At 41.7% G+C, this 25,084-nt stretch overlaps 1 protein-coding gene across 2 annotated transcripts in view; it reads right to left on the bottom strand.

Moving 5' to 3' along the window:
• GLI2 (GLI family zinc finger 2) overlaps positions 1–21,114 on the bottom strand; it is a 246,042-nt gene extending 224,928 nt beyond the window's left edge. Inside the window, exon 1 of one of the 2 annotated variants that reach the window (XM_048869923.2) lies at positions 20,667–21,114. The gene's annotated coding sequence lies outside the window, so the exon portion shown is untranslated. The other variant, XM_048869924.2, reaches the window with a different exon arrangement.
• Between the last annotated feature and the right edge of the window lie 3,970 nt (positions 21,115–25,084).

The following is a 25,084-nucleotide window of genomic DNA, read 5'->3' as shown; positions in this document are numbered from 1 at the left end:
TTATACTGCTCCCAAGTCTCAGGCCATTATGTCTCTATCCCTCTGTCCAGGAAGACTAAAGCAAGCTCCCTTCAAAATTCCTTTACCAGGCCTTCCAATTGTCTAGCAGATGTCATTGCTGAGAATTTTTAAGCTCTACCTCTCTCACCTAAGAGTTCCACTGACTTATGTTGGAAGAAATCGAATCCAGGATTCCATCCACACAGTACCTGGTGTTACTACTGTATATTAAGCCAACTACTTCACCTTTAAAAGTACCCTTGATGGTCACAGAAAGTACAGCACCCAGTGTAAACAGATGTCATTTCTCCAACACATAGTTCTTTATAAAGCCATTGCTGACCTTTCCACTCATAAAAAAATTCCTATTGTACATTTTCTCTAATACAGTGATCTGAACAAATCAGAACAGAGCAGCCCTAAAATAGCTCATATCATGTAAAACCGCAATTTAAACAATTATTTGCTATGTGCATGCAGTACTTGTGGAATATTATTGCTCAGGGATTTCAAAGTCCTCTGTCTTGCCACAGAAGAGTGGCAGGTGCAGGGGAGGCAGCCATGCAAGCTTGCCCAATTCAGCTCCCCAGACATGGCTGAGAGGGGGCTCAGTCTCCATGCCCTTTCAGCTCTCTCTATCGAGATTCACTGCCAATAATAGAGTTCATGATTAGTGTTAGTTGTGATAGTGTCTGAACACCAAACTCTACTGGAGACTACACTGGAACAACTAATCAGCCATCAAATGACAACAGTTTTCGATCTCTGAGACCCAAGGTTGGTCTCAAACAAGTGACATGCAGATGAAGAGCGTATTATCCCATTACTCTCATCCAAGAGATCTAGTCTCTCAGTACATCTTCAGAGACTACATACTGCACAGCATCGCCGCCTCCTCAACAATATGTGAACTTTTTACACTTTCCCACCCACAGGATTTCCAAAGAGAACAGCTGTTTCCCCCCATGCCTGTTTAAAAAAAGTGAAAAACATTTCTAACATTAACTTCCATTATGCAATCTCCATCTAGAACCATTTACAATGGCAAGTTACAGTGATGTAGACACCAGTCCAGTAGGAACCAGCTAGATAAATTCATTTCTTATTGGCCATTGAAGATTTAGTCTCATATTAAGGAGAAGATTAAATGGATGTTAAGGTTATTAATTATTACAGTGTCCAGTGTTTGAATGGAGGGCAACAAAGCAGAGGTCCTTGAAAATTATGGTAAACACTTGGTTACCAAACCCACTCAAGTTCTAGATTACTATACAGAGAAGTTCCGCTGACTCATGCTGGTGATCAAACCAAATGGATCCCATTAGCTCCAGTTTGTGTCTCTGAAGCAAAACTAAGTAGGCAGAGGGACAGAATGGGACTCCCAGGGAGCAACTCAAGAAACAGCCAAGAAAGGAGCAAGCTCTGGCAGATAGTTTGTGTTCTCTGTCATTTGAATTTACAGCAAGACAATCCCCAGGAGGAAAGTAAGTTTGGACCCTTGCCAGCATCTGTGAGTGCTGTGCTAGGAGCAGGATAGGAATGCCAGCTGCATACAGTCATTGCATATTTTGAATGTAAATTCACAGAAGCTGAGGTTTGCATAGGTAGCTCCAAATTTATGAATTCTTAAAGAATAGTGAGTGAAGGAATAGGACAGTAATTTACTGGGCCTGATCATGATGATGGCATCAGAATATAAGTTATCATCATTGACTTCAAATAGGAGCACAAACACTATTTTCCAGTTAGCCATGAAACGACTTCAAAACTTGAATAGTTTCCTTTTTTTTTTGTTAAAACAAAAGTATTTTTAAAAAGAGTTCCAAATTTTTAAGTAAACAAAAAAATAAAACCATCTAAGCATTTATATAATTTCAGTTGGATGTATAACATGACATATCGCAAATCTTGGTCTTTGCCCTGCTGTATTAATGCTGATTCACTCATGGAGCTACAAAATTAACAGAAAAAATCCAAATGCTAATTCAATACTTGTCTGGCCTATGACAGTAGGGAGGTCTGGAATACTTATGTGACATGAATGATTACAATATCCTGTATGAAGTCCTGCTCCATATTTTTTCCACAGAACACATTCTGAAGTTGAAAGGTAACCCTGGGTATGTAAACTTAATCTAGGCAGGTGTCTTAAATCCATTTTTCTCAAATCAACCAAATATTCACATCCTTTACCCTTCTGTTTATTTGTTTTCTTTTAGCACTTGACAGGAAAAAACACACCAAAGAATAAGAACACCTATTGAACTTCCCATACAATACTACAGTAATACTGGTCAGCATAACAATCACCATTCACCATCATCAACAACCATAGCCATGACACATCTGTGTCCCTCAAGACACCTAAAAGAATATATGAGCTTCATAGAGGACCCAGGTGAACAAACTTTGGCTCTGTCAGATCAAGGGAGAGCAGGGGAAAGTGAATTCAAAGAACCCAAAGAATTCAAGTCTGCTGCTTGCCAGGGGCTAAGATTCGCGATGTGACGGAGAGACTGCCGAGACTCATCAAGCCCTCGGATCGCTACCCCTTCCTGCTTCTCCACGTGGGCACCAATGATACTGCCAAGAATGACCTTGAGCGGATCACTGTGGACTACGTGGCTCTGGGAAGAAGGATAAAGGAGTTGGAGGCGCAAGTGGTGTTCTCGTCCATCCTCCCCGTGGAAGGAAAAGGCCTGGGTAGGGACCGTCGAATCATGGAAGTCAACAAATGGCTACGCAGGTGGTGTCGGAGAGAAGGCTTTGGATTCTTTGACCATGGGATGGTGTTCCATGAAGGAGGAGTGCTGGGCAGAGACAGGCTCCATCTTACGAAGAGAGGGAAGAGCATCTTTGCCAGCAGGCTGGCTAACCTAGTGAGGAGGGCTATAAACTAGGTTCACCGGGGGAAGGAGACCAAAGCCCTGAGGTAAGTGGGAAAGCGGGATACCGGGAGGAAGCACAGGCAGGAATGTCTGTGAGGGGAGGGCTCCTGCCTCATACTGGGAATGAGGGGTGATCAACAGGTTATCTCAAGTGCTTATATACAAATGCACAAAGCCTTGGTAACAAGCAGGGAGAACTGGAGGTCCTGGTGATGTCAAAGAACTATGACGTGATTGGAATAACAGAGACTTGGTGGGATAACTCACATGACTGGAGTACTGTCATGGATGGTTATAAACTGTTCAGGAAGGACAGGCAGGGCAGAAAAGGTGGGGGAGTAGCACTGTATGTAAGGGAGCAGTATGACTGCTCAGAGCTCCGGTACAAAACTGTAGAAAAACCTGAGTGTCTCTGGATTAAGTTTAGAAGTGTGTGCAACAAGAGTGATGTAGTGGTGGGAGTCTGCTATAGACCACCGGACCAGGGGGATGAGGTAGATGAGGCTTTCTTCCGGCAGCTCACGGAAGCTACTAGATCGCATGCCCTGATTCTCATGGGTGACTTTAATTTTCCTGATATCTGCTGGGAGAGCAATACAGCGGTGCATAGACAATCCAGGAAGTTTTTGGAAAGCGTAGGGGACAATTTCCTGGAGCAAGTGCTAGAGGAGCCAACCAGGGGGGGCGCTTTTCTTGACCTGCTGCTCACAAACCGGGTAGAATTAGTGGGGGAAGCAAAAGTGGATGGGAATCTGGGAGGCAGTGACCATGAGTTGGTTGAGTTCAGGATCCTGACGCAGGGAAGAAAGGTAAGCAGCAGGATACGGACCCTGGACTTCAGGAAAGCAGACTTCGACTCCCTCAGGGAACGGATGGCCAGGATCCCCTGGGGGACTAACTTGAAGGGGAAAGGAGTCCAGGAGAGCTGGCTGTATTTCAAGGAATCCCTGTTGAGGTTACAGGGACAAACCATCCCGATGAGTCGAAAGAATAGTAAATATGGCAGGCGACCAGCTTGGCTTAATGGTGAAATCCTAGCGGATCTTAAACATAAAAAAGAAGCTTACAAGAAGTGGAAGGTTGGACATATGACCAGGGAAGAGTATAAAAATATTGCTCGGGCATGTAGGAATGATATCAGGAGGGCCAAATCACACCTGGAGCTGCAGCTAGCAAGAGATGTCAAGAGTAACAAGAAGGGTTTCTTCAGGTATGTTGGCAACAAGAAGAAAGCCAAGGAAAGTGTGGGCCCCTTACTGAATGAGGGAGGCAACCTAGTGACAGAGGATGTGGAAAAAGCTAATGTACTCAATGCTTTTTTTGCCTCTGTTTTCACTAACAAGGTCAGCTCCCAGACTGCTGCGCTGGGCATCACAAAATGGGGAAGAGATGGCCAGCCCTCTGTGGAGATAGAGGTGGTTAGGGACTATTTAGAAAAGCTGGACGTGCACAAGTCCATGGGGCCGGACGAGTTGCATCCGAGAGTGCTGAAGGAATTGGCGGCTGTGATTGCAGAGCCATTGGCCATTATCTTTGAAAACTCGTGGCGAACCGGGGAAGTCCCGGATAACTGGAAAAAGGCTAATGTAGTGCCAATCTTTAAAAAAGGGAAGAAGGAGGATCCAGGGAACTACAGGCCAGTCAGCCTCACCTCAGTCCCTGGAAAAATCATGGAGCAGGTCCTCAAAGAATCAATCCTGAAGCACTTGCATGAGAGGAAAGTGATCAGGAACAGCCAGCATGGATTCACCAACGGAAGGTCATACCTGACTAATCTAATTGCCTTCTATGATGAGATTACTGGTTCTGTGGATGAAGGGAAAGCAGTGGATGTATTGTTTCTTGACTTTAGCAAAGCTTTTGACACGGTCTCCCACAGTATTCTTGTCAGCAAGTTAAGGAAGTATGGGCTGGATGAATGCACTATAAGGTGGGTAGAAAGCTGGCTAGATTGTCGGGCTCAACGGGTAGTGATCAATGGCTCCATGTCTAGTTGGCAGCCGGTATCAAGTGGAGTGCCCCAAGGGTCGGTCCTGGGGCCGGTTTTGTTCAATATCTTCATAAATGATCTGGAGGATGGTGTGGATTGCACTCTCAGCAAATTTGCGGATGATACTAAACTGGGAGGAGTGGTAGATACGCTGGACGGGAGGGATAGGATACAGAAGGACCTAGACAAATTGGAGAATTGGGCCAAAATAAATCTGATGCGGTTCAATAAGGATAAGTGCAGGGTCCTGCACTTAGGACGGAAGAACCCAATGCACAGCTACAGACTAGGGACCGAATGGCTAGGCAGCAGTTCTGCGGAAAAGGACCTAGGGGTGACAGTGGACAAGAAGCTGGATATGAGTCAGCAGTGTGCCCTTGTTGCCAAGAAGGCCAATGGCATTTTGGGATGTATAAGTAGGGGCATAGCGAGCAGATCGAGGAACGTGATCGTTCTCCTCTATTCGACATTGGTGAGGCCTCATCTGGAGTCCTGTGTCCAGTTTTGGGCCCCACACTACAAGAAGGATGTGGAAAAATTGGAGAGAGTCCAACGAAGGGCAACAAAAATGATTAGGGGACTGGAACACATGAGTTATGAGGAGAGGCTGAGGGAGCTGGGATTGTTTAGCCTGCAGAAGAGAAGAATGAGGGGGGATTTGATAGCTGCTTTCAACTACCTGAAAGGGGGTTCCAAAGAGGATGGCTCTAGACTGTTCTCAATGGTAGCAGATGACAGAACGAGGAGTAATGGTCTCAAGTTGCAGTGAGGGAGGTTTAGATTGGATATTAGGAAAAACTTTTTCACTAAGAGGGTGGTGAAACACTGGAATGCGTTACCTAGGGAGGTGGTGGAATCTCCTTCCTTAGAGGTTTTTAAGGTCAGGCTTGACAAAGCCCTGGCTGGGATGATTTAACTGGGAATTGGTCCTGCTTCGAGCAGGGGGTTGGACTAGATGACCTTCAGGGGTCCCTTCCAACCCTGATATTCTATGATTCTATGATTCTATGAACCCTCCTGGAAAATAAGCTATCAGAAGCACACTCATTTATAAACCAGAGATATCCAGCTCCACCATCTCCACTAAACACAAAGGTCGTGGGATCATACAGGAAGGGATATGCATCCTCGGTACTTAGTTTCCAAATCATTTAAAGACTTCTGGATTAAAAAGCAATACCTTAAACTACACCCAGAAGTTTATAAGTAGCTAGTGCAGACTGAAGAGCACTAGTCTATGTCTCTGTATGACACACTGCTGGTAAGTGGTCACCAACATTCTTCACTAGAATCAGCTCCTGAAAGTCCCATCTAGAGCACAGAAGAGCAACCTAGTCAAAAGGTGATGAAAGGCATGAATAATTGTAGCAAGGTGCACATTAGAAAGAAACAGTCATACAGACAATGACAGAAAAAAAGAGTTCTTGGCCACAGCTCCTACTTGAGTAGCCAAGTATCTAACAAGACCCCTAAATTATGAACCAGTGTTACAAACAGCAGCCGTGCTCCCTTGATTGGGCAAACATATAATATGAGATTTTCCAGTAGAGTCTGAGCTAGCTTGCCATCCTGCAAGCCCCAACCATGTGCAGCTATTGGGTCATCCATTCCAGTGTACCAGCCATGTTAGCGATGCAGAGCTAGGTACCATTAGTACTGTACCACTGAACCCATGTCCTTATAACCCTCCTAGGGGCCTGATCTATACATTGTACAGCAGTGGTGAGAAAACAGTAGTAGCCTGTGGCATTCCACCATAAAAGAGTTCTTGGGATAGACAGCAGTTTAGGGAAATTCCTCCTCTGGGACTTCTCAAAGAAAGAGGCAGAGCCACTCCTGCAAGGGACAGCAGACATCTCACAATACACCATGATCCATAATATCAAAGGCAGACAACAGCATTAAATGAATCATCATTGAGACTTTATTCTCATTCATTGCAGAAACTGATACTCAACCAACACTAACAGCACATTTTCTGGGACCACACCTGAGCCTAAAACCTGACTGACTAAAATTAAGGAAGTCTGAGAAGTCCATATTCCTTCACAGTTGTCCTGCCACAATTTTCTCATCAAGGTTTTCTGAAAAAGGAAGCCTGGTACAGATATCAGTATCAAGCAATCTTTTCTTGAGAGACTTCTATTGTAGTTTCCATTAAGAATAGCTGGTACCCTGCCCACTGATGGGACATGAAGACAACCTTGACCAACAAAAGATGAAGTACTTCCCTTGTGGCCATCACAAACCTGACAGCACTTTAAGCCACCTTTACACCACCTGGATTCTGCCTGTGCTAGGGACTGGAACAGCCCTCGAGCATGAGTTAGTCTATGCAGACTGCTCTAACTTATAGTAGCCTTGGGAAGGCTTTCTTGGCAGTCCGGAACATCCGCAGTGCTAGGCCACTATGGCCACCTTGTGATGGGGAGTTCATCCCACACTGTAAAGGAAGAAGTTAAAAGCAGCCTAAGGAGGCAGCGCAGGGAGAGGCTGCACATAGCAGTCAATCAGGGCCCAGAGGGCTTACCTAAAAGGGGCTGCAGCTCAGAGCAGGGTTAGTTGCCGCGGGAGGGCAAGGAGAGAGGACTGTGTTCCTAGGGGACTTCAGGAAGGCAGCACCTTGGACAGAGCAGTTTCTGGCAGGGACCGGGGGAGCAAGAGGGATCTCCTGGCTGGCTGCTGGAACATGGTGTCTGGAGACCCGGGGAAGAAAGTGCTTGGGCCATGGGGAAGTGGCCCAGACAATTGAAACAGCACTGGTGGAGAAGTTAAGGAGAGGCAACAGGAGGCTGCTATTGACAGGGCCCCTAGGTTGGGACCCAGAGTAGTGTTTGGGTCCAGGTTCCCCCCATACACACACTTTCCACTGGGGAAGTGGCTGGACTATTTGGACTGAGATACTTTCTCCTCAGAAGGGGGAAAATACAGATGGTGACACGGCTGGGGGGCAGAGTCATGAAAAGGACGCTGCGGTTCCTGGGTTGAGACAGGGCTGTAGACAGAGAAGACAGTGGGAGAGGCACCACCAGGAGAGGGAGCGCTGGCTGAGAGAGCTAAACCCCCAGATGGCCAGCAGGAGGCACCACTCTGGTGAGTGAACTTTGTCACACACACCCTCCTCCTGTGCCTGGCACCCCCCCAAACCATAGGCCATGAAGGGGGCAATGGACCAGTCATACACAGCTCCTGTGGTGGGAGAATTCTCCCTTGGGCTGTTGCAGCCCCCATATGCTGCCAGAATACTACACAGAGGCCAGAGCAGGGGTCAGAATATGAACTTTGGTCTATAATACCTAATGGAGCCTGGCTTACAGTGAGAAGCTGTGCCTTACTGCAAGTTGTACAAGATGGAAAGGAGGTTGTTTCAAAGAATGTTTTATAGCTACATGCCCTTGGAACAGCTCTCATGTCAGGAAAAAGCCAACTGTTCCAGATTAATTTGTTTATTTTTTGTGGCTACACAATAAACAGCTTAACCTTGTGGACAATAACTAGGTGTTTTCTCAAGATGCCAGTATTCTCCCTGAACTATTCCAATGGCAAAGAGTCTCCATTTTAGACTCATGGATTGCAACTAACCCAGTTATAAACTGAAACATGTTACATCCCCTGAGAAAAAGTTCTAAACATATGTTTAGCCACTTGTGAGCTTTTGATCCTAATGCACAACATAGACTAAATAGCAATATCAAGCAATCTTGATTTAAAGCAGAAGAGACATCGTTACGTTAGGGCAGGTTCCAATCTCTTCTGTGAGTTTAGACCCTTAACTGGGCAGATGGCTTCAGATCAGGAGATAGGTATAGAATACTGCAATTGCTGCCACTATCCCATGACAGCACGGAAACAGAGTAAGAGACAAGTTTATTTAATTAAAGATAATCTGTTAGATTGGCCGGGGAAGAGATTATATAGCGGGGGGGGGGGTGAGCTAGCTAAAGAATAACACATGGTATGCTTTTAAAATGTACAACATGTGAAGCTCGTCTCTAAGTCTGGCGCTAAGGAGCCTGTGGTCTGGCAACAGTAAGGATTTCTGCTTTTTATTTCTTAAATCATCACAAGCATTAGAACTGAAAACCCCACATAATATTCTGAAGAAAAGGACATAAAATCTGAGTGTACATACCGTATACCAAAGTAGTCATTGTTCTCATCAGATTTTGTGCTCCAGCTCAATTTCCACATAATTAAAACAACATTGGATCTTAAAAGAAAAAAAAAGAAGAAGAAGAATGGTGCCATGCCAAAGCCTGCAATAAGAGCCACTGGCACCAAAACAGTCAAAGTGCAGAGCTTAATTCCCTACTTAATAAGACAATTAAAGAATATTTGGATACGGCACTCTGCAAGTACCAACATGGAGTGCTGGTATCTCCAAAGGCACGCTGATCTGACAGCTTTATCACAAGGCATCTGTCACGAGCAGATGCCAGCACACCTGAGAAAAGTGAAAACTAAAATAGGTTAATGTAGCTTTGATACACCCAGAGATCTGCATTGTCCAGAGTGTCTAGTTCTGAAGGTTTAAAGGGACAGTTTAATTGCAGTGTATCTTTACACAGATTTAAAAAATCCTCCATTAATAACCCAACCTAAACCATAATATTACCATTGTATGCTGAAGTGTTTTGAAACATTATTATAACAGTTTTATGAGGACACTGATATGAGTTCTATTTTTAACTATGAGAACATATTATGATTGATGTTTTGAAAGCCACAGGTGAAATGAACTGTAAGTGCAAAGTACTTCTCATCTGGAGACCCCAGAGCACAGCTATCTCTAAGTTTCAAATGAAATAATTCTCAAACATTTCCCCCAACCAGGCTTCATGCTATTTCAGAACTGAACCAAGTGGAGAGAAAAAGATAAGATAACCACAGTGATATAAGAACTAATTAGTCATTTCATTACCTGGCTCGAAGACAGGGCACTCTGCAGTTTTGTGACCTAAAAATGCCACTGGTGACCTTAAAACTCATGCTCAAGGGTGCTTAGAAACGTGTAACCTCCAGGGAAAGAGGGAGGAACATATGATGCCTAAATTCCATTAGCTCATATTAGCTGGTGAAATAGTAGAGACGGAAAGGTGTGACATTTTAAAGCAACCAGCCTATAAAACAGCACCTGCAGCATTGCACTTTGTTTGAACCTCGGCACCGCTGGTTCAGCAGTCCAGCCTACACAGTAAGTTACACAACTGTTCTTAGGTAGGGGTGATTTAGTACACCCAGAAGGTATGCTGTTTGGCTAATAGGAAACACAGCCTGCATCTTAGCATCTAACATATAACAAGAGAAGAAATAGCCCTGTATTCATTGCAGGGTCACTAAACTGCAGTCATCTCTAGGGTGGCAGCCAATCACACACAACACCACACTCGGTAGGAGAAGGGAACTAATGATTAAGACAGCCGGGATAAACTCCTGCTTTCACAAAAAGCATCTTGGACATTTCATATTCACACAAGACTGTGATTCTTAGGGTCTCGTTCAAAAGATCCACACATAATGAGCCACACAGAACTGAAGTTTAGCCTGCCTTCAATGGATGGAGGACAGGCCTGTGTGACGCTGGCAGGTCCATTCAGTCTGGAAGGCTGTACATATGAGAACAAGGAAAAGAGGAAGCCAAATGGGCTTTGGTCATTAGATCCATTTTATCCTGCCCCCTGGCAGTTCTCCCTCCCTTAAAGTGATTTTTGGAGCATGAGATCATCAGACTGTGCATACTACGCAGATTTCATATACTCTACATATTTACATCCTAAGCACACAAGTCTGAGAGATACCAGAGGAAAGGGATGACTGTTGGAAAAACCATCCAACCTTCTGTGCTTCTTCATGTATCATTTGAAAAGAGGGAGGTACAGATAACTAATCTTGAGTGGCATGGTCCTATTTTATTATTACTGCCCAAGTCTCTCCTGACTGCTAATGTTCCCTCCTTTCATTACAATCCTCCTTCTACAAGCTGCCAAATCCTCCAGGAATCAGCCTCCACCGCCATCCCCCTACCACCACATAATATCCACTAGTCCCAAAGTGGGAATTCTGGTCCCACTATCGGAGGCACTGAATTTAGCAGAATGATGTTATCACATATTCCAAAACACCGTCACAGCTCTAGGAGTAAATGTACAAGTGTCAAGAATTTTGCTTTGACCAGAAGACACAATCAGAATATATTCTAAGGAACAAAGTGGTGCCTTAAGGAGTCCTTGAGACAGTGGAACCAAGATGTAACGAAGGTTCTCTCCACTCTCTTTTCTTAAAAAACCTTGCACACACAAGGAAATGAAAGACTAATACATTTATTATGGCCATAGGTTGGGGGCTGGGGGGCATTGCCCCCACAAACTTAAGCCTCAGGCAGGTGCAGAATTTGCACCCCCCATGTGGCCTCCTTGGCCTGACGGGAGCTGCCCCCCCCAAATATAAAAGTCAAACTATGCTTATGATTATGGCCCTGATTCAGCTAAGTACTTCACGTTGTCAACTTTATGCAGTATTAATGCTCAAAATACAGAAATATTCAGGAATAGAGCTGTGAGGAGAACAGAAGTTCTGTTTCATGAAGGATTTTGGAATTTGGTTATATTCCAAAACAGAGCAGAAAACAAAAACTTTTAAATTTCCCATGTAAGGGGGGAGAAATGCATTAAAACAGTTCATTTTGACTTTCACTTTTTAATTTGGTATTAAAATGCAAAGGTAAAACCTTTCAAAATGAAAAAGTCACTTCAGAACAATATATCTAAAAATTTCATTCAGTTCCATTTTTCAAACTCCTCAGGGCTTTTTCCACCAGTTTTCTTCCAAAATCAAATTCTGTCAATCTCAGCCTGAATTCTTGAAGCTTTTTGATTTTGATGGAAGTGGAACCGCATATTTCAACATAATATGGTTCTGCCAAAATTTTCCAACCAGCACTAGTCAGGAAATACCAAAGCTGTGATTCCCAAAACAAGATGATTAGCCTGACCACTGTGCACATGGGGGAATTCACCCCTCTACAAAGGGCACTTTACAAGGCCCACGTACCACTTACCTCCTATTTTGAGTGGAGTACCAGGGTGAATTTTTCCCATATATTAAAAAGAGACACATAACTGCATAAACAGTCCTTCAAACTACTGCACATCAGGTGAAATCCTGCTGTCCTGTCAATACTCCTATGGATTTGCCTGGGAACAATGGACGATAGCCAGATTCTACTCAGGGTCTAGTCACATGACTAAAAGCTCCAGGATCCACAGACAAATACACAGTATGGTTGAATACTGCTCAGAAATGCTTACTTTTGAATTTGTTAATTCAATGGGATTCATACTACCTGGGCAATGAAGCCCAGACATTTGCTCTAAACCTTGACACCTGGGCCACAAACTTCAGAACCTAAACATATTGTCACTACCTGTACGCACACAATGTATCAAACAGAATTACCTCATGTCTGTTTATTTGAAAAAAATTGACTGATGGGCTTTCAGTCTGTCATCAGATCAGAGTGACCTCAATTTTTTGAGAAATAAAGTCAAAATATATTCTTATCTTCAGAGAGTCAAGATATATTTATGTGTCAGACTTCTTCTCCCTTGTCCTTAGCCTTTGAGAAGCATTCTAAAAATTATATCAAAGACTGAAAACCCTGTGATCACATTCACATTCACCTTTGACCCAGAACGCCTATAGCTCTCACCAATTCTTCAGATTGTTCTGAATGTACGGTTAGAGACTGCAGTCCCCCAGAACAGCTCTCAGTGCAGATTTAGGAATGAAATAAAGGATACTTTGCATAGTAAAACCCATTGTGCAGACCTTTTTTTCTTTTTTTTAAAAAAGGCCAACTGACTTGGTTTTTGCAGTTTTCTACTACTTCATAGACTTTAAAGCCTCATTTCCTCACCAATACCTTTCTCCGCCCCCCCCCATATACACAAATATTTGATTATTCTGTTTGAAATGTCTCTGTAGCATCTAGAGGAAAAAGATGCCCAAAGCAAACGCTGATTGATTCTTTCTTAGCCCTCAAGATGTGCTTACACAGCAAATGCACACAAATCTCACATTTCACATTTTAAAATATGTACTTTTAAAAATCTTAGACATAATGAATGTGCTTAAATATTAGAACTTGCAATTATTAAGTAAATCACAGTACCTGTAAAGCTTCCATTTGCATAACATTAATTCATGATGGCATGTAAAACAAATTCATCACACTCGTTATATTGTAGTCTGATTTATGTCGGAATTGGAAAAAATAAAAATCACGAGCACAGAATTATGTTGACAAGATGTACATGCTCTTTGAGGCCGGAGATTTTTTTTAAAGCATCAAAACAACTAAATTATGGGAAAGAGGGGTGGGAGAAAACATCTTTAAAAATGAGTAACACACTGGCTTCACACATACACACTCTCCTGTTATTAATGTCAAGCATGATAAAGATACTAGAAAATCATTACCATTCATAGCCACTAACAGCCATTAAATTTCAATCAATTCAACTTAACACAAGTGTACTTCAGTGGCCCTTACAGTTCCTTATAGATGTGGCTCAAAAAGTCCTGTCTGACTTATTGCATTGTCCACCACACAAAGAGGCATTGCTAAGGATCGCTCTGAAAAGGACCTATCTTGGTCTTTGGAACTGATGCTCTTTTAACACCACAGTAATCATCAAATCTTTCTTTTAAGAAGGGCTGATAAAAAGGGGCTCTAATAGGACCCTACAGATCAATATAAAGGGGGGTGGGGGTGGGGAAAATATAATCTAATTTTAGCTAAAGATGCTTCTTTTCATGAAGTTGAAAAACAGTGACTGGCTATTTAAAGGGTTTTTCAGTTAATAGTAATAACTGCATCACACTACTTAAAATTAAATATCTCATAAAGTTGGAATTGATAGACAACTTTCAGGTCACCCACTCGCAATATAATTTAACATCCTTGCTCTATACGCGTGGGGTAAAAAATAAAGTTGTATTTAACTTTCAGTAAATGAGCATTCAAAATTGTGATGGTGATAATTATAAAATACAATGTTACAATGTTACAGCATCACACTGAGAACTCTCCCCTCTCCTCCCCAAAAAAACAACAACTATTTGTTCAGATGAGCTGTTCATAGCATTCTTAAAATAGAAATTGTCCTGCCAACATTAAAGGAATTGGAGTAATGGGTAATATACTTCAGCTTCCAACTGAACAGAGCTCTGAATTCACACAGGTTTTAGTTAGTTGTACAGCAGTAAGGTAAAGGCATGTTATTCTGCACAGGCTTCGCTGGGTTCACATTGTTTATTTGCAAGTAGCGCAGTCTTGGATCCTTAAAATTCCACCTTTCATGGAGGAAAGGAGTGTTTTTACTTTTTCTAAGTAGGAACCCAGTGTTACTCAATGGAATTTCACCCTGCAGGGTAGAAAATCCTTTGAATAGACGAGGTGGAAGTATAAACCACAGGAGTGTATTCCTATAATGAATACAAACATTGAAGTGTATGAAACACGTGCAACCACAGATATCTCAAAATACAATTATGGTATACCTAGGGACATTTGCCCTACACCAGCGGTTAACCCATCCCTTACACATAGTACTGCTGTAATGGTCCAAAGCATGACAACTTACAGGAATATTACTGAAATGTTCTGGATCATTCTGCAGAACATTATAATTTTCCTCCCTTTAGGTTTTGCACTTTAGTATTTCATTCAGACTAAAAAGTAACAGTGAAACTCTCAATGGATAGCAAAGAAATATCTTTAACACATGTGCACCTCCATTTTCATTTATTTTCCTACACTTACAAGCTGCAGAAACAAAATGAATGTTAAAAAGTGCATTGCTAAATTTCCTCCCCCACACCCAATGACAGGATCGAAAAGAGCCATAGTCCAACAGATTCCATAAAGGTAAATTGCTGCATGGAAAATGTCAGCAAAACTTAATCATACTGGAAGCCACATTTAATTAGAGCTTTTTCATTGCAGCTGGGAGAGAAGAAGAGCTTTAACTATGTCACCTGAGATGGTCTAGATACAGAAACTATTTGTAAGTTAACAAAAACATTTGCATCACAAAGTGCTCTAGGGCAGCACAGTAGTAAAGCAGATGTGTAATGAACAAAGATCATGGCACCAAAACAATCAGGGTTGTAAATAACTACTAGTAATCTGCAATCATTTAAATTTTGGTTTAATTACCAGATAGCAAACAGGTTTAATTCTAGCAAAGGTAAATACTTTCCAGAATACACACTTTATCATATTTAACTCTATAAGCAACACAGTCAAGAATCTTTAACTCAGAAAAGTAATAACAACAACACAGAGAGAGAGAGAGAGAGAGAGAGAGAGAGAGAGAAGTGATTGGAATTGTACTTAGTACTAGGTCACACATATTAAATAAACTTTTCCCTGGAACAGAATTACTAATGCAGCCATTTCAACTGTATCTACTGTAAGTACTACAGTTACACAATCACACACATGGGAGGCAAGGGGATACAGGCTAAAGAAAAAAATTCAATCTAGCGCTAATGAATAAAAAGTTCCTTTTATTTCACTGTTGTTTTTGGTTCATTAAATTTTCCACAGATTTGCAGAGAAGAAAACGTGATCAATAAACCTTGACAAAAGTGAACGTGTGAAAAAGGCAAGAGAAAGGCACAGGAAGATAAAAGTGATATCCCGATCACAGATTTCAGAGGCAGATGACCAGAGCTTTGGGCTGCTGAATAATCTGAATAGACCATCATTTCTTTACAGCCTTTCACTTTCTTTTCCCTGACTGTTGGAACTCTTCATTCAATACAATAGTAAATGCACTAAAACTTTTTTTCTTATGCTAATGGCTGAAATCGGGTACTCACAGTTAAAACACACTTCCCACCAACTTGTTTTCTTTAAAAAAAAAAAAAAAAAAACCATTAACCTATTCAAGTTAAACCAAAATGTCAAAGACAGCTTAAAGCTTACTCTTGCAATTTCACAAAATTAAATTTTTTCTCTCCTGCAGATACAAAAAGAAAAGTCTTGAGTCAGGATAAAGCTGCTAAACTTCTTTAGAATGAGAATAACCGCTTAGAAGGTAGAAGAAATAAAATAACAATAATAAATTCTGGAACCTAAAATTCTAATTTCATTCTTTCTGGATATTTATAATCTACTTAAAGGTGACAGTCTCAAAAAGATCTGAGACATGAAAAAATTTATCAACAGGACAAGGCTCGCACTGATTACCATCAAGCTTTGAACAAAAAACTAAGGCCCCATTTTCAAAAATGCCCTGATTTTGGGTATCCAGTTTGAGAACATCTAGGGCCCGATTTTCAGTGGGGCTGAGCAACCATAAATCCTACTGAAGTTCTTGCTGTGTAGAACTTATGAAAATCAGGTCCTAGATATCTCAAAGTGCACACCCAAAACTAGTGGACACATACACTAGTGGACAGCCTAAATAATTTCTTCCTCCCTCATCAAGCTTAGTATGGAAGATATAATTTCTTATTGTACATATCTCAGATATATGATTTCTCAATGGATTTCAGAAAGGAACATATTAACTATTCCTGATCAGCTGTTTACATGATCTAATGCTATGTCTCTCTTATTTGATATTACACGCACACTTTTACGTATGTATGTGAGTATTGCTTGCTTCCCAACACAATGTCTTCTTGTACTGGAAATCATTCACGCTGGTTTTATTTTGTTGTATTATCCCTCATAATTACTGAATATTTATTTTTAGGTGGCACTGGGAATGTAGCAGAAGTAGCTGTAAGATATTGATTACCGGTCAATTTTTGCTACAATTCTTTAGAATACTTACACAAGTTATAAAGCAGTTGTGCAGTTTTCAACCAATGCTTTGGAATCTTCTCCATCAGTAGAAATGCAGACTATTGTATGAGCTGACTAAACTGGGAGTGAAAAGTGCAAATATCAAATTTCTGTGAAGCCCTGAAAGCTATGGTTTGGAGTGGCAACTAATTAGTTTGATGCTATAGTCACATCTAATGTTCCAAAGTAGCCTCTTTTAAAAACTCACTGACTTAGAATCCTCAACCAGATTATTAAGTGGATTCTTTGTGGTGAAGCAATGGATAGGTGTTTGCTGCACAAATACATATAGATTTTGATGACTGTTTACTGAATCCACTATCTGCACTAATCTGCACTTGGAAACTTGTGAACAGAGCACTTCTCAGAGTACAAAAAGCACAGCGTATGTGTGTATCTTTCAGATTGCAGTACAAACAACTGGCTTACAGTAGGCCAAAAATAGGGAGAGGCAGTCAACTGGGTTTCTACTTTAAAGTTAAGAACTGAGATCATCCTGGTGTTGTTATTTTGATGTGCTACCTTGTCCCAAAACAATAAATCAAGTGTTTGAAAGCTGCTTTAAAAACACCAAGTAAACTATCAGGACCAGGAAAAAAAATTGTCATCTTTAAATCACTGATAGTCTCCCAGACGTAATTCCAAAACCATCATACAGTAAGTAGTCCTTTCTGTATGGTGACATTAGCAAGACACTGTAAGGAAAAGACCTGGTTCAGGTTTAAGGTAACCCCCAGAATAAGGAAAACAGCAAAACAATACATGTCTTTTACCATGAACATTTCAATTGCTTTTCAAATCTCATCCAAAAATGTGATCATTTATATAATTTCATGGTGAAAGAAACAACACTACCCGTTTTTTTTTAAATTTAAGGTGGCATGAAAATCTACGTTTTGTACTAGAGAGGTAGGATCAAGTTCTGTTTTCATTTATACACATATAATCTGAAGTAACTGCAACTCCAGTTTATCAGAGAAAATTTGGACTCGATTCTCTATTTTTTTAAAATTAATGAGCTAATACAAATAGAAACAATATTTGTCCATCTGTATACATCCCCTTTGACACACTGAAAAAAAGACATTGAAAGGAAGTTGGAAACAGTCCTCAAGATCTGTTGGGTTTTTTGAAGAACAGCCGTTGCATTTCTGGGCACTTCAAAGTCACATACTTAAGACAATAACAACAATCAAGATCAAGTGAATCTTACCTCACCTTTCTTTAAAGATTAGCTCTTTTACAAACATACAAGACAAGGTTGGATAGACAGGGATCCATAGAAATATAGTTCAATTTTATTTGATCTGATTGTGCACTTTTTGGTATTCTGGCTAGGTCATCTGATCAAAGTATGACAAGTTTCAAAAACCTAACTGCACTAAAGAAATCCTGTTGAGTTTAATTCTTGTTTTAAAAATGTATCAGATTTTTAATTACATGCAATATGCTACTTTTTAGTAAAATTAAAGTTTGACAGGTGTCAAAATTTCCTGGAATTCCACCCCAAATGCAAATTACCATATCCACACTTCAGAAAAGTTGAATCAAACCAATTCAACAAGGGTACAGGCTATATACAATAATTACCATGCATTTCAAACAATAAAGTAGTGTAAATGATAACTTATCAGGATTTCCTTTCCCAGGTAAATGTAAAATGTAGGCAGAATTCTCTGGTTTTCCCCTAGCAAAGTTATACGAATTAGTTTTAGTAACCTAAAAAAAATCTTTTTAAAAAAATGTAAGGTAGCTAGAACAAACAGATCAAATTGGTAAGTCTTATAACAAATCAGTCTATTCCACATCTGTATATTTTGGATTTCATGGTTTATTTACTTTACTTTCTTGGCACTAGCTCCACAGTGCATGCCAATACAATATTTGTTTAAATGCTATTTTATGCAGCATGCTTGTGAAACGTTTACTTTCAAATTCTTGTACATCCCAAGAGCCTCAATTGCAAAAAAAAAAAAAGTTTTACAACTGCTTCTTTTGTCTATAGCCGTTAAGCTCTAACAAGATATAAACTTCATCATAACCCAATAAAAATGTTTGTTTCAATATGTGTAAAGGAGGGCGTATGCTTAATTGTATCAAAAATAGAGAAATCTAAACAGATTAGACATGCATGCGTGCACACACACACAGATGTGGTGGTAACTCCATAGTTAAGACTGTGTTCAGTTATATATCATTGATTATATATACACATACACACACCCATATACATATACACACATGTGTACACACACACAACAAAATATACACATAAAATAGCCTTTAAAAATGTACTTGCTCACTAGCCCAGGGCTAGTTTTTTTTTGTTTTGTTTTTTTGCATGGATCATTACTATTTTATTTTTTCCCCATCAACAATGTGATAAAAGATGGTTTAGTAGATGGGGGGGGGGGGCTGTACTAGTACATTTTCAAATTTTGCAATGTTACAATGTGTGTATACATACATGAACATATACACATGATAGATAAAATAGAGCTTTGCCCTCTGTAAAAGAGTTGTGGGATAGATACTTAATCTTGGCCCACAAAACTTTCTGAATAATCCCTCTTTCCAAGTTTGTGATCAAGTAGTATGTGAACAACTGGAAAATCCTTTAACTGGGCTGGCACACACCTCATGGTGAGAGTGAAAGTTACAGAGTCTATTGTAGGCAAACTCTGAACAGTATCTTATTTTATTTATTGAAAAATCATCCTAATCTCCTGGGCTGGAAAAATCAGGTTTCCTAGGAAATGACAGCAATTGAGGCAGAAAAGGCATCTAGATGAGCCGATCACCCCGATTGTTTTAAAACCACTGAGTCCAGGGGAAAACTCTCAGCTCTCTAAATCCTTAATAGGATTGGCGCCCAGCTCTCCCCAAGCCGCTCCTCATCACACAGGGATCAAGTTGCAGCAGTGGATTTTTGAAATTCCTCAGCAAATATACTTGCTGAAAGATTGCTCCTCTCGGGGGGGGGGGGGGAGAGAAAAAGACGGGGGGGGACGACTTAAAATACAGTAGTAAACCAACTGATCACTTTGGGGAGCAAAGCTACCTTCAACAGGAAAACAGGCAGGTCTCGGCACAGCCTGGGTGCAGCACTGGGCAGAACTTGCAGGGAAGTGACTGTCTCTCAAGCACCGGTCCTCACTCCATCCAGTAGAAATCACTCTGCCAGTATTACTACTGTACCCTTCCAGCAGCACTGCACCCCCAAAATAGGGGTGGGGACACCCCACAGTAAGATGCATGCAACAATCCCATCCACGGACGGAGGACAGGCAAGCAGCGGGCTGCACCCCCCTCTCCCCTCAGGCTCCATCTAAGCAGCTTTGCAGGAGCGAGGTGGGGGGAAAGGAAGGAGACTCTCGCAGCAAAGGTCTCCCCCGAGCAATCTACACCTCGGCGGGCTGGAGATGAGGGGTCGGAAAACACCCGGAACTGCCGGGATCTCCGGCGGAATCAGGCGACCCCGGGGTTCCAGTCTGGCCAAGGCAGGGGTGTAATTATCACCGCGCAACACGACCACGACTCTGGTCAGTTTCAGGCTCAGCTCCGGCTGCGATCGGGATCCCGCACCCTCGTGCTCAGTCCTCCCCAGCTCGGCGATGGAAACAAGCAGGAAAGTGAGCCAAGCACAACAGCAGAAAAACCCGCTGCCCAAAGTTGCTGAGATAAAACGTCTTCCCCCCCCCCCCCCGCCCCCGCCAGGAACCAGCGCAGGAGAGCCCGTGCCACTTACCTGCTGGCAAAGTGCAGCGCCTAACACTGGCAGCAGGGGACTCTCCCTCTGTGCTAGGGAAGCATGATCCGGCGCAGTTGAGGGAAATTTCGTCCCTACTTCCCAGCCCCCTCCTCAATCTCCCTCTCCAAACACAGGCACCCCAAAGAGAAAGGGATAATCATCAAAAATAAACTTTACCCAAAGAGAGAACCCGGGAAGTTTTCACTGTGCCAGCAGCTGCTCCGGAGCAGGGCTGCTCATTCAGCCCCCCATCATAAACTTGGGGAGGCGTGGGAGGGACTTTCCAGACGTCCTTCCTTTTGGTGCCTTTTTTAAAAGCTGCTGCTGCGGCCGCCGCCGCCACAAATCCCGGCTGCAGCTTGGCTCTTTTCCCTTCTTCCTCCGAGGAGTCTCATTGATGATAGTTTGGAGGGGAGAGAGTTTAAAAAAGTGTTAGGAGCCTCTGCTGCTGCTGCTGGCGTGTTTCTGCACTTCTGCCATCCATCATCCCAGCGTAGGACACCGACACACACAAACACGCTGAAGTTTAGGAGGACTGGAGGGGGGGAGGAGAGAGGAGCTTTTGTCTTTCAAGCACCGACACAAGAAGAAAGTTTAAAAAAATAAGGGGGAGGGGAACAAACTTTTCTCTCCCACTCTTTTAAATTGGGGTTTGTTAACTCAAGTCAGATGATCTCCACAGTCAAAATCCAGTGCCGGATCTATTTTCACTCTAATCCTCCCCCCCTCTTCCCCCAGTGAATTGCACCATTTGCTGCTCCAGATGGGCTGGGCCTTTCTCACATACTGGAGTAGAGAAACACAGCGGAGGAGGAAAAGTAGCTAGGATTCCCTGCAAGAAACCTGTCAGATTCCCTAGCACTGGGCAGGTTGATTTCCTCCTCACTGGCCCATCGGTGGGGTTTGTGAATAGGTAGGAATGAGTCTATGCATACCTGATTTCAGTAGCTCCATGTCCATTCTGGGCAATCAGTTAGCATAGCTGGCACATTGTATGCAGTTTGAATTCTCTCACACACTCACTCACTGGTAGTTTTTTCAACCAGATGGAAATAATCTCAAACAAAACAAACAAAACACCCCTAATTTCTTTGGCAAAGAAGGTTTGTGTTTGTGTGAAGTCACTTCTAAGCATCTTGGATTCATTGGCTAGTGGCAGGCTGCAGTTTGACTGATGGCTAAGTGGGCTCTGGCTTTCCAATAACTTTTATTTTTAACCTGGAGTATTTGGAACTCAGTTAACAAGCTAAATCTAAAGTTTGCATTACTTCTGAGACTCCTAACTGGGCTGTAAAAACAACTCACTGGTATCTTCTGTGGGAATAGAGGTGGAATACAGCTGGCTTTAAGTCTATGGTACATGGAAAAATACTGCAGCTACATGAATAAAATGTTATCTCAGAAATGCTCCAAACTCTTGAAGGCTATGTGGGTCCCCCCCCCTTTATGCAGCTCATTACTTTTGTTTCAAATACAATAGCAGGCAGACACAATATTAAAGCTCATCTAGATGGGATGGCCGCATGCCCTAAGGGCCTGATCCATAGCCCATTAAAGTCAGTAGAAAGATGCTAACTGACTCTACTGGGTTTGGGATCAGGCCCTAAAATGCTGTATTTTTTAAAAGAACAATGATACATCCAATTCTTGTAACAGATGTTTTTAATGGACAATATTTTACAATCAATAACCACACAAGTTAGGGAAGTGGTGGAATAGAAGAGTTTCAAGTCCACACAGCAAAACACAGTCAATGGATTCTCTGCTGTTCTGTTTTCATACTGTGTAGGGGTCTGATCCAACTGCTACTTTGATGTCCAAGAAAAAACACTCACCAGCTTCAGTGGAAGTTGGATCAAGCCCTAAGAGGCATAGTCTCAGCAGGTGTAAATTGTCAATGTACAATTTGCCCCTAATTGTCTGCAAACATATGTAGATTTTAGAACGATCTTTAGTAGGACAAGCATTCATTAAAGATTTTCCCTAAATCTTATTAACTAACCTTCCCTTTAAGCATGTTATTTCTTTTAATCCCCATATGTGTTATAAGTGAGACTTTAAGGGGGTTGGGGGGCACACACAAAATAGCTTTAGTGTGTATTGATCTGTTTCATACATATTAATATCAGTGAGCAATATAGCAGTTTTAATTTACGATATCACCAATCTGGGCTGCCTATGGCAATAAGCTTTGTCTTTGTTTTGATTTCTTTGGCTATGGGGTTTATTACAAGTTTGTAAAACCCCCATAGCCAGATGCAGTGTGTGGCACCACACAGAATCTGGTCACAGAGTCAGTGTCTGACCCTGAAAGAATTATATCCAGTGCTGTAAAGGGTCCTGCTCCATTACCTCCTTTGCTACTAGTATAAGGACGTGACCAGAGTAAAGGGGGCATGTCTGGCATGGAACTATGCTACACCAATCCTCAAATGCAGTTTCAGTCCCCTGGGCTGCTCTAATTTATGCCAATGGATTAGTTTTGCACACAGCATCTCCAGGTGTGGAAGAGAGCAAGATTGAGCTTTATGCCAGCTTGGCAAACCCTTCTCCCTCCTGACTTGTGTTGCATGCAGTCCAGCTAGACTGCCAGATCTGCTTCCACCTCTAAAAATCAGGGTACTTATCTGGGTGCCTGAACTTTAAGCACTCAAGTTTGAAAGTTCTGGCCTTAACCTTTGGATGGCAGTAAAAGACAACTGTTCAAGGGCATTCCTTGTGCCACTTATTTCATTCAGATGATCTTGAGAAGGACTGCCCAGCTAAAGGACCACTCTCTCAGTGGCCTAGTAGGACATTCTTACAGCAGTCTTTTGTCCATGGTTAGTATTATGTGCGACTCCTAAGCACCCTCTTCCAGTTTTGTCTTCATGGGACACCTTGGAATACTGATGACCTGAGAAAGATGAAGTGGAGGGAAGCGCTGGGGAGACAGCTAGAGTGCCAGTAGTGAAAATCTCAGGCTGAGTCAACTCATTTGTGCCCAAGTATTTTAAATCTTATGCCATGCCAATGCAGGAAGAAAGAAAGAGGTCCTTCTCTTCCACCGTCACATTCATGAAGTCGAAGTTAGCAGACCAATTCTGGCCAATATATAGTTTGGCCAACCCTCAACTCTGCCTCCAACTGGAGATATCATTTTACGCTGTCAGAAGTTTTAATTGTACTTTGCACTAAAGGTCACTTGATTCAAACCAAGTTTTTGGTTTCCATAGGGGCAGAGTCAGTTTCTAGGAGGAACAAAGATTGCCTCTTCTCTGCATTAGTTTCAAAAGGGGCTCCTTATCCTGAAATGCATTTACCAGTTTGATTCTCTAAAAAAAAAAATTTGTTAATCTTCAGATCATATAACAAGATCCACAGTTTTCCTACTGTGGAGGAATGATAGGGTGGTGATGAGAGAGCTACAGGGAGGGATGACTGGACAGAAGGTTGAGTAAGATCTGGTAAGGGATCACTTTGTGGGACATCGGTCCTCAATTATTATTGTATATTTATAAGTGTACATGTGTCAAGAGTTTTGGATGGGCATATTTTTAAGACGGAAATAAAGAAAAAGAAAGGAAGAGGGATTGATCCTGAGCAGTATTTTAGCAACATGGCACAATCTTCAGCTCACAGATGCATATGTGCAATTTTATTGGAAAAGAGTGGCCCACTGTGTCAAGATTACACTGGAAACTTTTCCCATTTGTGAAGAGGTTACTGGTGATAGTTGAATCCCAAAAGATTCAGCAATTCTGTCTAGCTGAGTACCCAAAAGTCTGTATCTATCTACAGAATTTTATATAGCACCTATCACTGGTTAATGAAAATGCTTAATGTTTATCCAAATCTTTGCTGAACATCTTGGGCCGGAGCCTCAGCTGATGTTAACTAACATTTCCACTGAATTCAATGGAGCTACGCCAATTTAGATCAGCTGATGATCTGATCCCTTGATCACTTCCTTCTTCTGGTCTGGCTGCAAGGACAGTCTTTGACATGGTATTTTGACATCTATTGGCCAAAGCCAAAAATTTTAAAGCTGTGTGAACTGTATGTAAATTTTAATGATAAGAAAAGAGTTTCAGATCTCAGAGAAGTTTGTCTGGATTTTGGACTGAATGTTTGGGTCAGTTTTTATGTTCTCTGAACTGCTTTTCTCATTCCTAGTCCATATAGTTCTTCCTTTTTCTAATCTGTTCACTAGTGTGTTCCATTTTTGTCTTCCCCAGGTGTCAGATTAAAAAGATGTAAAGAATGAATTTGCATTTGACACAGATGAAAAATCAAAAATTGAAACTGGGGTCAAATTCTAGGCTCTTACATCCTACCCCTTTATGGATAATTTGATTTAATAGGGTGAAATTGCTAGAGATGGTTGAGGGTGGATTATTCCAAAAATGTCATCAGCATTTTTGATTGAAATTCAAAATTTCAACAATGAAAAAAATCATCAACATTTAGAAAATTCTGACCAGCTCTCATTTGGGACCTGAAAGAATGTCTATTAAAGTCAATGGAATTATTCCAATTGACTTCAATAGGAGCTGGATCAGACTTTAAGAGAACAGTTGTGGTTTTTTAAAACCATATAGTGGGGAGATAATCCT

This window comes from Caretta caretta, chromosome 11 (assembly GCF_965140235.1).
Source record: "Caretta caretta isolate rCarCar2 chromosome 11, rCarCar1.hap1, whole genome shotgun sequence".
NCBI classification, from domain to species: Eukaryota; Metazoa; Chordata; order Testudines; family Cheloniidae; genus Caretta; species Caretta caretta.
This window is presented reverse-complemented; position numbering and strand designations above follow the sequence as displayed.